Source organism: Ambystoma mexicanum, chromosome 11 (genome assembly GCF_040938575.1).
Source record: "Ambystoma mexicanum isolate Mex_15411 chromosome 11, UKY_AmexF1_1, whole genome shotgun sequence".
In the NCBI taxonomy this organism is placed as follows: Eukaryota; Metazoa; Chordata; class Amphibia; order Caudata; family Ambystomatidae; genus Ambystoma; species Ambystoma mexicanum.
Window position 1 is genome coordinate 428,382,368 of NC_090934.1, and position 15,304 is coordinate 428,397,671.

Below are 15,304 nucleotides of genomic sequence, written 5' to 3' on the forward strand. Positions count from 1 at the left end.
TATTGCAAGATGGTGCCATTGAGTTGATTTGCTCATATTTCACACTTGATTAACCCTTTTGCTGAAACAAAAACATGTTTTCCTTTTTTGTTTTCCTTTCTTAGATGGCCCTGAAGAAGCTTATAAACATTTGATAAAAAATTCTGAACCCATTTCTGTCAAACACGTGTTGGCCGAAGTTCCAAAAGTGATAGTTACACTTTACAGAGTTTTCAAAAGTTTGCATATGTATGTTTAGAACTGTAACCAATGAATTATATATTTGTTCCTTGGCAAGAAAGATCCAGTGAAGTTACTGAATGTAAAAACGTTGAACAATATACTAGTTTTAGTAGAAAAATGAATAGCGCAGACAATTGACACAAGAGTGTGCTGATTTTTTATATTGCAATGTAATTTGAAGGAGACATTAACAAGTGAAATATTTAGGCACTCTATCAATCTCTGCAGCATTTCATGTAAAGTGCAACAGTAAGGAGAGCATCAAATTGAGTGAACTAATAAGAAATATAACCAGACGCGAACAACTCTGAAATCCACCTGTACCAGACATAAGTAATTACAATCTCAGAGGGGGCGTGGCTACGAAGCCATGTGAGCGGACGTGCTTCTTGTCGGGCTCGTGGCGATCCTACAATGATCCTGGAATAAAGTGCAGTTGCACTGGACTGGCGGACACAGAAACATTGGTATTTGCCCGTGAACATGCTGGGATCACTCGGTGCTCGTGGTGAGCGGGCGTGACACTAGGAGGAAGCTGCCGGAGGCGCGCGGAGTATGGTGGACACGGGGGACGAGAAACACAAGATGGCGGCCCGCCGTGGCGGAGAAGAAGTCACCGCCGAAGCGTCGGCGGCGTGTCCGTGAGACGGACTGTAGTGCCTGTGGAGCTGTGAGGGAGCCCTGGACTGTCGCCGGAGTGTGCTGGGAGCTGCCCGTTGCCTGGGACAGCGAGGAACACCCCCGCGAGCAGAGAGACACGGAGCGGCTGCGGGCGCTAGGACCGCGTGGGAGCCGGGAGAACAAAGCGATCCCCGCAGCCCGACGGCAGGAGCCCCCGCGGCTACTGGAGTGCGAGGAGGAGAGGCCCGCGGCTACTGGAGTGCGAGGAGAAGAGGCGGCCCCGAGAGGACTGCCAAGGGCTGGAGCCGAGACCGAGGCGCCCGCTCGCTATTCTCCTGGGACACTTCTGAGAGAGCGGAGTGCAAGAATCCTTAAAGAGGCGCCCCGGTCTCCCGTGACACTTCAGGGGGAACAAACTGGGTGAGAAGCCTCAGAGTACTGCGCCCCGGTCTCCTGTGACATTAATAAAAAAAAAAAAAAAACACATTGAAAAGCCTCGAAGAGGCGCCCGGTCTTTGGAGCGGGGATAAGACTACAGCGGGATGGCAATTGTGCACTGAACGCCCGCACAAGCAAGGTGGAAGCAGCCAATTGACACCATTTTGCCCTGTGCCGCAATACCTCTTGGCACACACATGGGCTATCCGCTGGGGTGGACCCTGGGGGCACCACGAAGTGCCTATTGAATGTGCAGCCCACTCACATAGCCATAGGGCTATGAGTCAACTGTAGGGTGCACCGTGTATGGGGCGGACCCCTGGACGGAATGGTGGTGGCGGGGCCCATGTGGGTGGCCTGACGCTCGACACGGGGGCACACAAGCGGGACAGTTACCCATCAGGGGCATAAACATGGGCTAAGGGACACCCTCGGGGAAGCATAAAGGAACGGCAGAGGGGGCTCTTGCGATCAAGCGGGAGCGCATAACCCTCTGCTGTGATTGGGAGCGGAGCCCGGAATTTCTCTAAGGTGCCCCCCCTAAAACACGTGAAACTGTAGCGAGTTACACCTGTTGGAACTGTGGTCCACAAGTGGCAAGGCTGCCTATGGCCCTCATTACGACCCTTGCGGAAAGCGACTGACCGGAGCGCCACAGCGTAAATAGCGTTTCCGCCATTGCACGAAGGAGCAAAGTGCGGCCCATTCCGACCCATCGGGCACGAGCACCACGCCACGGCGGAAGTGCAAAGTCCGCGATGGCGGAAATGACCCCAAAACGGCCCACACCGCCGCCGTACGGCGCCCTAGGTGCAATACCGCCACCCCTCTTAGCGGTCACCGCAGTGTGCGCCTACCGGAAAGTACGGTGACCGGAAATATACGGAAACGGAAGTTAAAACATGGGCCCGGAACGGGAAACATCCCGGCGTACACCTATAAAACCACTAAAACCACACAACCACTAAAATCACTACCCTGAAACACACCCCAACCCGTCACCCACCCTAGCGAAACCAAGACAAATGGGAAAAGTAGCGAAGAAAGCGTGCGACCGCAAGCGGCAGGTCCACTTCTCCCGCGAGGAACTCACCGTGCTAACAGAGACCCTCCAGGAGAATGCTGCCGTCGTCTTCTCCACGCAAATGACCAGAACGGCACTTGCAAACAAGAAGACCATATGGGCTCTGGTGGCACAGCGGGTAAGTGCGGTGGGGACCGCACCCCGCACCCCACAGCAATGCCGCAAGCGATGGGACGACCTGCGGATACGCGTACGCAGCATACTCTCTGCCAACCGCAACATTGCCACAGCCACCGGGGGAGGTCCTGAATCACCCATCAAGTTGACCCCCTGGGAAGAAATCTGTGCCTCCACCATCGGAATGGAGAGCATAGAGGGAGTCGGAGGGATGGAGAAAGGAGTGCAGACATCCGAAGATTCAGGTAGGTGTACCAGATAAAACAATGCCAAATCCACACAGTCCATCCATGTGAAGTACCATGCGTCCACATAGTGCAACAGAAACACATGTCCAGGAGAACGGCCACACACATCGGCCTGATAGCGCACGTTAAAACCCACAATAAATACATAAATAATTAAAAACCCCTAATACACGCACTACACGTGCAGCAGGCACACCCTAACTGCAGGCTGCCAAACAACTGCACCCTCACTCCACACACAAATCAAAGCACCTCCAAGGACCCGACCCAAATCACCCTCAGGTACCACCCCAGAGCATGTGATACAATGCCATTCCAATTCCCACAGACCCATCATTAACCCTCGCCCTCCTTTACTCCACCACAGGGTCCGATCCAAACGACGAGCTACAGGACACCCCTACCAGCACACCTGCAAAGAGGGCCAAGACCAACGGCCAGAGACCCTCCACCTCAGCTGCACGCATCAAGACACGGCAGCAGCACAAATCAGGTGGCAGCACAGAGGAGGGAACATCAACAGGCACCCCAGCAGCCAGCATGCCCACAACACCACCACCACAGGTCCCCCCAATGGATGCCACAGAAGGCACTGCCTCTGGTGGCAGCAGCACCATAGGTGACACCCCATTGATGGCAGCATGCTCCGACACAGAAAACGGGGATGTCGAAGTCAGATCCATCCATGACCTGTCCCAATCCCCCTGTCTGTCCCATCCCGTACAACATGAGGATACCACGCAGGGGCACCCACAAGACAACGACTGGCCATCCCCCCCAAGCCCTGTGGCAAGGCAACATGAGGACAACAGCCCCTCTGTGACACCCCCGCAAATGGGCATGGCCCAGCAGAGGCAACAGTCCCTCGACCAGTTAATCGTGCAACAGCAGCAAATGGCCACGCTCCTCAAGGACCATGCCGATGAATGTGGGGGCACTAAGGCAGACATAGAAACATCAACTGAGACACTTAGGGCAGAAATGGAGAGAGGCACAGAGACGCTGAGGGCACAAATGGAGAGTAGCACCGAGAGCCTGAGAGTCCAAATGGAGAGAAGCACCGAGAGCCTGAGGGGGGAACTGCATGCGACGTCCAAAGACGTATGTGCCGAACTTGCCGCAGTGCGCCGTGTGCTCACTGAGCTCTCGCAAACCCTTAGGGACATGCATGGACGTGAGCAGGCAGACACATCATCCGTTGCAAGTTCCGTCCAGGGCAGCCCCCAACGTAGATCTGGAAGGAACCTGCGCTCCACAGGCAGGGGTGCCCCTGATACCCGCAGAGGGGGCTTGCAATAGCGACAGCCCACTGACAATGAGCATCTTTGGACACTGGGGTTCGTGGGGGAGGTAGGAGGGTGGAGGGGGTGTGTTGGGCTCACTTGGGTGGCGGGTCGATAGGGTGTTCAACATGACATCACATATGCCATAAAAAGTGCACGATCAACCAATGAGATGTGTGGACATTGATTTCTGTGTACTAGGCCATCATAGGCGTACAGTCCATATTGTGCATGTCCCAGACACGCACAGTGCCACGAGTCCCGTGTCCATGTATCAGCCACCAGGCGTGAGTGCTAGAAGCATACATCAATGAGATGCTGACGAATGTCACGGGCCTCCGGTGCCTCGCAGACTCCATGAGGTGCTGCCACATCCCCACCCTCATCATGACCATCATCAGGTGCTTGCAGTTCTGCGTCAGGGGGCATGGGCACATTTCTACGTACGCACATGTTGTGGAGCATGACACATGCCATGACCATCTTTGCAACCTTCTCATGGCGGTACAGGAGTGCCCCGCCAGACCTGCTGAGGCAGCGGAAACGAGTCTTCAGTAGGCCGAATGCCTGTTCAATGACTACACGGGTACGTGAGTGGGCATGGTTGTAGTCCTCCTCATGCTGGTCCCGTGGGTTCCGGACTGGTGTGAGGAGCCATCTCTTCAGTGGATATCCAGCATCACCTGTATGTGGACGAGAAACGTATGATGTGGAATGCCATTGCTACGTACGCACACCCCCCCCCTTCCTGCCAGGTCATTGCCAAATCACATTCCCCACATAATCATGCATGTTATGAGACTCACCGAGTAGCCAGGATCTGTTCCCTGCGTGTCGCTCCATGTAGCGTGGTATTGTAGAGTTCCTCAAGACCATAGAATCATGGGTTGATCCAGGGAATCGGGCACAACAATGTGTAATGATCCTGTTGGAGTCACACACCATTTGTACATTCAGGGAATGAAATTGTTTTCTGTTGCGGTACTGGGCCTCCATGGCATGTGGGACGACCAATTCCACATGGGTGCAGTCGATGGCACCAATGCAACCCGGTATGCCGGCAAGTGCATGGAACCCCACTTTTGTGTTGGTAATTTCCTGCTCCGAGCGTGGTAGAGAGATGTAGTCGTCTGCGTGCTGCAGGAGGGCATCGAGCACTTGCAATAGTGTCCGTGAGAACAGTGGCTGAGAAATGCCATGCAACTGTCCGACTGTGTGCTGGTAGGTGCCTGTGGCCAGGAAGTGGAGTACAGACACCACCTTCAGTAGGGGTGGGATGGCGGTTGGGCTATCTATCATGCTGACAAGGTCAGCCTGTGTCATGTCCACAATGGCGGCTATGGTGTCCCGGTCCAGACGGTAGAGGGTGTGGATCTGCTCATCAGTGAGGTTGAACGGATGTGCTCGGAGGCGTGGGATTGCGGGCTGCCTGCGTGGTGGTAGTGGCTGTGCTGGCGGCCCTTGCTGGCCCTGCCTTGGCCTCCTCCTCCTCCTGCGTCTCCTTCGTGCGGCCGGTAGCAGTTGGTGTTCGTCTTCTTCTTGGAGTTGGAGTAGTTGCAGTGCTATCAGGTCCCCCAGGGCCAACATCGCGAGTCCTGCCGGTAGCATTTCGGTGTGGTTGTGGGAGGAGACTGGCTGTGCAATTTATGTGTTTTCAGGCTGTATGGCCTCCACCTGTGGTGATTAATTCCACCTGTGCAAGCTGCTCTCCCCTTTGGCCGAGCACGTCCCGCGCACAACGCTGCCAATCTGGGAATGGCATCTTGCTATTGCAATCATGTATTTGTACCCGATGGCCGTGTAACATTGGTTGACATGTTCATTCTGCTGTGGTCCCATTGTTGCACATACTATCTGTGCAGTCGCGAACAGACTTGTGAAGGGTCAGTGGAACGTAGTACTCGAGTAACGGTGGGCCCTCATGCATCACTTTACCGAGTTGCAATGACGGGCGGGGCGTCCCATTTGTGGGTGAAGGCAGTTGCCATTTTCACACACAGCCGCACTCGATGGAATAATTAGTGATTTCAAACGGCCACAGATGCCTTTTCGGCGTGATGTTGCAAATGTGGAATTCCAAGGGCGGCGCTTTCGGTTTCCAGCTAGCGGCGAGGAGATGCCCACAGGTCTGACTGCAAATATAACGTTCTGTTGTTCAATGTCCTTGAGACAGGGCCCATGGCGAGGAAGCAATGATTGATATGAATAGTTTGGGATGCGCAATTGCTACGTGGGCGATGAGGCCGGCCGTTCCCACATACATGTTACTTCACAACACTGGAATTACGGGCTGGGGCACTGTGGATTTTGCAGGCTGCATAACGCACAGACTCAATGGATGTTTCTAATGTTATGTGAGTAATTATTCAGGCGTTTTGATTCCGGGATGAGGGAATGATGAATGGATGCATGGGCAGGTGATTTGATACAGAGTTTGCCATGTACAGGGCTTCTTGGGATCTATCCGCCTCCCCTACGCTATGTGATGCAGGGCTGCCATGGTGGGACCATCGTCTATCTGGCCTTGTTGAGCCCTCCCTGTCTCGACACGCCCTCAGACACTTGTGTCCATGCACATTAACATTCCCATCTGATGGATTCTGTTTTGACAGACGCATGCACAGGTACACTCGTTTGTGATGGTGTTTGCACCTCGATATAGATGGTTAGGAGTCGCAAGTGGTTTTGGGGTGGTGATGATCCTTTGGAGTGGGCTAGCATGCATATGGCTGTGGATTTCGTGTGATCATTGAAGTGAGTTGTTGGAATGTAGTTCTGATGGCCATTCTGTTCTTTTTCTTTTCTTTTGGTTGACAGGTATCTCCTCCCCTTTTGCCACTGCCATCTGTATGCCACTCCTGCAGATGGGTTTTACTCCCGACACCTGCTGCTTCGTGTTAATCAGTGGAGCAGCATTACGATCTTATGGGACGATCGCCAATGGCCCACATGCCCTTACGCAGTACTGGTGGCTCGGAGCAACATTTCGGCCTTTCAGCTGGACTAGTGCCTCCCCATTGGGACGGCCCTGCGGTTCTGTGCGCTTCCATGTTGCCTTTTCGTACGTGAATGTGGCTCTGTGTACCATGAGGGAACAGGACGACACACAAGTAGTGGCTGGTCATTTCTTGCGGATGCAGCACACAATGGTGATTGGTGTTTAGGAGTTCATGGCCTGATGGCTGTATGGGCTTGGTGACTTTGATGTGCATTAAATTTCTATTCTGATTTGGCCCGTGTAGCGTTTTTCTTTGCAAGTGATGTGGCATATGCCTATTTGGGGGGCGATGTATTGTGAGGAGATCTGCATTGGGTTCCAGCTTCGGAGTTTAGTTGCGTGGTACTGTACTGGGCGCGTTTGCCTACTAAGCCCGTGAGGTCAGGGATGGGGGCTGCCAATATGACAGTTTGAATGTTGTCATGCTCAGGGGCGGGGGATTGGGTTTTGTGTAACAGATGCCGGTCAGCCAGGTGGACTGGTGGAATGATGTGATTCTCGGAATATGGCTGGTCACAGGTGCCTGTGTTTGCGTGCGTTTCTTGGTGGGGGACTGTGGTCATGTCCATTGGGATGGCTTCTGTATTCGTGCCATCTGTGCCCTGCAGCTCCCATTGGCCCCTCTTGTGTTTCTTTTGTTCGTTGCCATGCATGGGTGACTTGTACATTTCAATGGTTGCATTGTGGCTTCATTGCACCTACGGGGAGTTGTACTTTGTGGGCAGGGAGCGGTGTACAGGCACTCAGTGGGGCCGTTTACGGTTGATTCGCGATGCCGTACTTCTCACCATGGCGGAATGGTACATTACGCCATGCCTGATGGCGTTAGGTACATGTCCGCTAGGGTCGGAATTGGCGTACCGTTGCGCCATGGTGGTGTTTGCGGTTTCGCATGGCGCGCGCGCGCGTGCTTGGTGCAGTTAGCGTTGGAGTTCACTACGGTGTCGCTAATGGCTTCGTACTTTGCGGTGACGGGTCATAGTCGCACCGAGCGCTATTCGATGGCGGTATTGCATTTCCGCCATCGTTTTCCGATTTCCGCAAGGGTCGTAATGAGGGCCTATGTCTTTTAGTGGCAGCGCCATGTCAAATAAGCCTCCAAGAACAAAGGCGAAGCAGCCTACGCTGGATGAATATGCCAGGACCCCGCCGGGTCCTGAGGGGGCCAGGGGTAAAGACAAGCCCCCGTGTGTGGCATCGCGGGCACGAGTGCGAACCAGGAGGTCCTGGCTGCGATCGCGGACCTTAAGTTGGCCTGGGAGACGAAGCTGGAACTGGCTGTGACTGAACTGAAGACAGCATTGGACCGCAAGGTAGGAGAGGTGCAGGAAGAGGTGAACCTTCTGCGGCAGGACGTCCGGGCCCTGGCGGAACGTACGGATAACCTAGAGAAAGAGGTGGGCCCAAACACGGCGGATTGTGCATCGCACAAGTCTGAACTACACGCCCTGGTGCAGCGGGTGGGTAATTTGGAGAGCAGGGCGGAGGAAGCAGAAGGACTCGCCCGGAGAAATAACATTCGCATTGTGGGTATACCTGAGGGTGCAGAAGGGCACAACCCCACGGAGTTCATCGAATCCATGTTGCTGCAGGAAATACCTGGTGGGGTGCTGTCTCAAGGGTTCGCGGTCGAGAGGGCACACAGAGTTCTGATGAGGAAGCCGCCGCCAGGTAACCCGCCTAGGCCAGTGATTGCCAAGATCCTAAACTATCGGGACAGGGAAAGGATACTGGAGCACTTCCGCAAGGGAGGGACAATCCAGAGAGGAGCGGCGAACATAACGGCTTACCCGGACTATACCCTGATGGTGCAGCGAAGTCGGATGAATTTTGGAGTGGTCAAGAGGAGATTGCGGGAGGCGGGCCATAAATATATGTTGCTTTACCCGGCGAAATTGAAAGTCTTTTATAAAAACAGAACTTTATTTTTTGATTCCCCGGATGATGCCATGGGATGGCTTGATATGGTAGGAAGCCCGCAGGAATCGGACGTCCAGGCGAAAGGAGGAGATGGCGCAGATAAGTAACCGGCAGCGGGCGCGCCTGCACTGAGGGCAGCATGGAACTATGGGACTAGATTATAGTCAGTGATGTGGCCCGGCAGGCCGGTAGAAACTGAGGCAGTTGATGATGAGACTGAGCACTGTGATTGCTGCTTTATTAAGAGCCTGGCAGAGCTACTCTGCACACCCCCATTTAGAGATTAGTTAGGTCACCAATAGTGTGGTGACACCCCGCTGGGGTCTTGACCTGGGGTTCCAGGGGAGGTCCAAACGCGGGGGAGCCTGAGATCCAGGGATGGAGCTGGGCACTTTTTGGGGTGAGGTGGGGTGGGAGGAGGAGGGGGGTTGTGTGCAGTGGTTTGGTATTTTTGGGTTAAGGGAGGGGACGGGGAGTTTTGGGCGTTCAAGTTTAAATATGAGCCTTTGGGAAGAATTAAAACCAGGAGTCTGTTTGGTGTGGGAGGAGGGGCTGACTAGAAGGGGGAAGGGGAAATTACCGATGAATCATGGGGGACCTTAAGATATTAACTTGGAATGTGAGAGGGCTCAACAGTTATTTGAAGCGAAATAAGGTCATGCTATATTTGAAGCGACATAAGATAGACGTCGCCCTGCTACAGGAGACGCACCTGACGCGGGAGAAAGTGGAGCTCGTTGGGAGGAAATGGAGAGGAACTGTGGTGGGTGCATCGTACTCTGCCTATGCAAGGGGGGTTTTGGTATGGGTGGCTCCGCATGTTCCATTTAAGCTTATGGAAGAAAAGGTGGACGAGGACGGGAGGTTGGTTATGTTGAGGGGGCTGATAGAGAACAAAGAGGTGTGCATTGTTAATACATATGCCCCTAACCAAAATACGGCGGCATACTTTAGGACGCTGTGTACCAAATTGAGTGAGTGTATGGGCGGTGCGATGATCTGGGGGGGGGATTTTAATTGTGTATTGGACCCTAGGGTAGATAGGTCGGATGATAGGACGGACAGGCCCAACCCGGCGGCTAAAGTATTGCAGGCGCTGCTGGATGACTTTGGCCTGGTAGACGTTTGGAGAACGAGACACCCCGGTGAGAGGCAATACTCGCACTACTCGGCCCCGCATCAGCTGCACACGAGGCTTGATTACATCTTTGCCACTCCAGACGTAGCCACTGAGAGCACCCATATAGATTATAAAGCGAGAGTCCTATCGGATCACTCGCCTTTGGTCCTGGGGTGGCAGTATTGCCCCCCCAGGGCGCGAATACCGACGTGGCGCCTCCGAGCGGAGGCGCTTAAGGACCCAGTTTTCAGAGAGGACATGAGAGAGGAGATTGTTGCCTATTTCGAGGTGAATACTGGGAGCGTAAAGTCTGCGGGTACTTTATGGGAGGCTTTCAAGGTTGTGATGCGGGGGGCTGCCATTGCGAAGTCGAAGGGACTGATGGGTGGAGTTCTAGCTGACCTGCATAAAGCCGAAATAGAGCTGGAGAGAGAGTTGGGAGGGGGCGCGGCTGATACAGAAGTAGTGCTCAGATTGCAGCGGCAGTGCGCGGAATACTGGGATAGGCTCTGTAACCTTAATTACAAAAAGTATGTAGAGAGGCAGCATGCAGGGGGAGATAAAACGGGCCGGCTCCTAGCGTGGTTGTACAAGAGCGAGACCCCTAGATCTTTGATTCGGACTGTGACCAACGCAGAGGGCGTCACGGTGGACACCCAAGAAGGTGTTAATAGGGCATTTGCCGAATATTACAAGGTGCTGTATGAGGACGCAGAGGGGGGCAGCAATGAGGAGATAAATGAGGTACTGGAAGATATTGGCCTGCCCCAAGTTAGCGACGAAGAGAGAGAAGAGCTGGATGCACCGATTACTTTGGAGGAACTTAAGGGGGTCGTAAGGCAGTTACCCACTAGCAAGGCCCCAGGCGCAGACGGGTTCCCCAGCGAATTCTATAAGGTGTATGGGGAGGAGGTGCTCCCCCCCATGCTGGAAATGCTCAACGAGGCGTTGGAGGTGGGACGGCTGCCAGAATCACTTAGGGAGGCGATTATAATACCGCTCCCCAAGCCCAATAAATCGGGACACGATTGTGGCTCCTACAGGCCCTTGTCGATGTTGAACCAGGACAGTAAGATACTGACGGCCGTCCTGGCCAACAGAATGCGAAAAGTAATTGGCAAGCTAATTCACCCAGACCAGACGGGCTATGTCCCGAGCAGGAACATCACCCACAATCACAGACGGCTCCATCGAGTGGTCGAATGGGGGTGCAATAACGAGGGCGAAATGGCGATTGTGGCACTGGACGCAGTTAAGGCGTTCGACTCGGTTAAGTGGCCATGGTTGCTGGCGGCCCTAGCAGGATATGGAGTGGGGCCAGGCTATATCAGATGGGCTAACATACTATACAATGAACCGCTGGCTAGAGTTCGAACGGGTTCGGGGGTGTCCGAAAGGTGGCAGCTGGGCAGGGGCACTAGACAGGGGTGTCCCTGGTCCCCGATGCTTTATATTTTAGCCCTGGAGCCCTTAGCAATCTATCTTAGGCAACAATATGACCCAATCGGTATAGAGGTGGGAGGGGAACGACATCTTATATCCTTGTATGCAGATGATATGTTACTATATCTGAAATACCCGGAGGAAAATCTTCAATATGTTCTGGAGGTAATGGAGAGGTATGCCAGGCTGTCCGGTATAGCGGTGAACCCCCAGAAATCTAGTATGTTCCCGCTGGGTAGCTATGTGGGAATTCAGGCAGAAGGGTTGCCGGTGTTGCAGGTCCCGTGGGCGGTGAGCTCTTTTCGCTACTTGGGAATAGATGTGTATCACACGGTAGAGGAGGAACATAGGCGCAACACGGAAATAGCCATTGGGAAAATCGGGAAATGCATGAGGTTCTGGGAGAGGTTGCCTCTGGCGATGATGGGCCGAGGTGCTATGCTTAAGATGGTGGTTTTACCTAGGCTGTTGCATTATTTTAACAATATCCCATACATGATACCTAAGAAGTTTTTTGTTAAGCTGCATGGTATGTGCAGGGACTTTTTGTGGCACGGCACCCGGAATAGAGTTGCGTTATGGAAGTTGCAGAACTTCTACGAGAAAGGCGGCATTAAACTGCCTAATTTTGAGGTTTACTATGTTGCGGCCCAACTGCAATACGTGGCTAAGTGGCTCTCAGATGACGTGACCCCTGAGCACAAATTATTTGGGAGGAACTGTACTCCTTTTTATTTGCGGGAAATTATCTGGGTGGCTAGCTCGGAATTGAAGGAGCGCCCTAGAATGCTGTTGCTGGGGCGGAACATGTGGCGGTGAGCCTGTCGGATGATGGGGGACCCTTTCCCGTGTGTTCTGCAGATACCGTTGGTCGCACTGGTGGAGGGGGACAGGCAGCTGAGAGTGATTATTAGGACCTACTGGGAGTCAGTGGGACTGGTCACGCTAGGAGACATGTGGCGAGACGGGACTATCACGACCTTTGAAGGACTCGGGGGGGAGACGGGACTACACGTGGGCCAATATGTCACCTATCATGTACTAGTGCAGAAGATTCGTAGTATGTGGCCTGAAACGTCGTTAGCGGAGGAACCAGATGCTACGGCGGGGGTAATATATGATATATCGGAGGGTGGGCACGAGGTCTCAAGGCTGTATGAGATGATGATGACCAAGGTGGGGAAGGACTTGGGGCACTTGAGATTAGAATGGGAAACAGAAATGGGAGCCCCGATTGAAGATGGGATGTGGCAAAGGGCTTTGGGATATCATAAGAAGGTGTCGAGAAATGCCAGGTTTAAACAAATACAGCTATATGTTACGCACAGGGCATACATGACCCCTCTCAGAATATCGAAGTTCCGAAATGTTGGGCGCCAGGCGTGCCCTAAGTGCGACGATGAGAGCGCTGACATGATACACATGTTCTGGGCGTGCCCGGTAATTGGAAGCTACTGGGGCGAAGTGGCGCAGAGGTTAGCGGCAAAGGGGATCACGCTCCAGGTAGACTCGGCCTGGGCCTGCTTGTTGGGAGGGTATCCCAGAGCGAAGAAACTTAGACATGTAGAGAAATTGAAAGACTTGGCATACGTACTTGCGAAACGAAGGATTGCCATGGGATGGAAGGGGTGTCACAGGCCACGAGTGGAAGTCTGGTGGAGGGACCTACAAAAATGGGCGGAGGCTGAAACGGTGGTGTGGCAAGAGGCTAGTAGTTATACTGGGGATGAGGAAATGGGTTCCCTCATGGCGTGGAAACTATTGATAGCTGAATTGTTTGGAGCAGTGTCGGATCCAGCTGAATCTGAGGGCAGCGATGCCCAACCGCACGGAGCAGACACTGAAAGTGAGGAACACGCAGGCTCATAGGGGGGGGGTGGGATTGGGAGTGTAGTGTTTTTAGGTTGTCAAACGTGTTTAAATGAAACGTCATAAGCTTTACTGAATGCTGGTTGTTGGTTGTTTGGTTCTAATAAAAACTTTAAAAAAAAAAAAAAGTAATTACAATCTCACAGGGAACAGAGGACATCACAGTCAAGACATAATCTACCAGAGCCTCATCAGCATCAGCGCTCTGTCTGCAATTTAGTTTACTCCATTAGATAAAATAAATCATTGAATCAACTACTGTGCCTTCTTTGGGTGCAAATAGAGCCTGGGCACAGAATTAAACCACATCTTGATGGGAAGAATTTTACTTCTCTGTTAGTAGAATGTTGATGGAAAATTACAGTTCGGGTGGTGTCGCATTGTCCATTGCATCGGAAGCGGCTGTGACAGGTGTGAGAGTGAGCACAGTACGGCTTGACACTTTGTTGCTCTGTTGTACAGGGTCCCTTCCTCTAATCTCTGAAGGAGGAAGTTGGAAGAAGTTGACCGGACCTGCTGGAGCAGGCAGACAGACGCTGGCACTCCCCCAACCCCTTGAAGACCGCTATGCTGCAGAGTCGCAGTCTTGTTGAATGAGATCCTCAGGAGCGGGAGCGGGGGTCAGACGATGATAAGTCCACGTGTGAGCAGCACACAGTGCAGCACTCAAGAGTCTTGGTATGGCAGCAGCATTTTAGCAGTTACACACTGAGCATGTGATCCTCTCCTGTGATTAGCAGGGTTGCTGTGGTGGTGGAGGACGTTCAGTATGTTGCTGTGTTTCTCTATTTTAGTTTCTTTTTTGGACTATTGGTGTTTTATACCATATGAACGTACAGAGCAGCACTCAGAGCTCTTGGATGGCAGCAGTATGTTAGCAGTCACATACTGGGCCTCATTACGAGTGACCCAGTCCAGAAATAAGGGTGCCGGTAACAACACTGGCACCTTTATTTAATCAGACATCGCAAGTAATGTGGCAGGGATGGAGAGGTCACGAGGCATTTCCCATATTGGCAGTAGGACTGCCACCAATGGCGGTTCCAAGTAGAAGAACGGCACAGGATTACATGGGCATTATTCCAATGGGACAGTTGAGTTAATCAGCTTTACTCATGCTGCTGGACTTATCCGCAGCTTTTGATCTGGTCGACCACTCACTGTTGGTCGCCAGACTAAAAGAAGTAGCCCATTTCTTAGACAATGCCGAACTGTGGATTGGTTCCTTCTTAAGTTATCGACTATGTGGGGTGTGTAGTAAGGATCCCGAAGCGCAACCCGCTTGCCTCAAATTTGGTGTACCTCAAAGAGCTTGTTTGTCTCCATTATTGAATATTTTCACTGTTCCATTTTTTGATCTTCTGGAAGCAAATCATGTCGCTTTTACCAATTACTACGGATAACACCCACTGTGTCAAAAGGATCTTCCAGAAACATTGGCACTTACTGCAAATGGACCCGAAACTGCTACAACTCTTTCCAGAAGCTCCTACGTTTGCCTACAGGAACAACAAATCCTTACGAAACAGCTTGGTTAGAGGAGACTTAACCACCATGGGAACCGAAAAAACGACATTCAAGGGCACCGTCCCCTGCCACAATTGCCAGCACTGTGGCAATATACTGAAAGGCAACACCATCAGCCACCCATACACAGGAAAACCTATTCCCCTGAAACACTCATGCACATGCGATGCATAAAATGTCATCTATGGACTCAAATGCCCCTGTGGCCTATTCTATGTAGGCATGACCACGCGAAAAGCGAAAACCAGATGGTCAGAGCATAAATCCAACATCAGAACTAAAAGTCAAAAATCTCCCATTGCATTACATTTCTTACAATCTAGACACTCGGTAGCACAAATGAAATGCGTTATACTGGAACATGTAATTCTATGCCCTAGAGGTGGAGACATTTCAAGAACTCTCCAGAAGAGG

General features: G+C 52.5%; 1 protein-coding gene across 2 annotated transcripts in view; it reads right to left on the bottom strand.

Moving 5' to 3' along the window:
* CRY2 (cryptochrome circadian regulator 2) overlaps positions 1-15,304 on the bottom strand; it is a 190,919-nt gene that overhangs the window by 50,155 nt on the left and 125,460 nt on the right. The gene's annotated exons all lie outside the window — the stretch shown is intronic.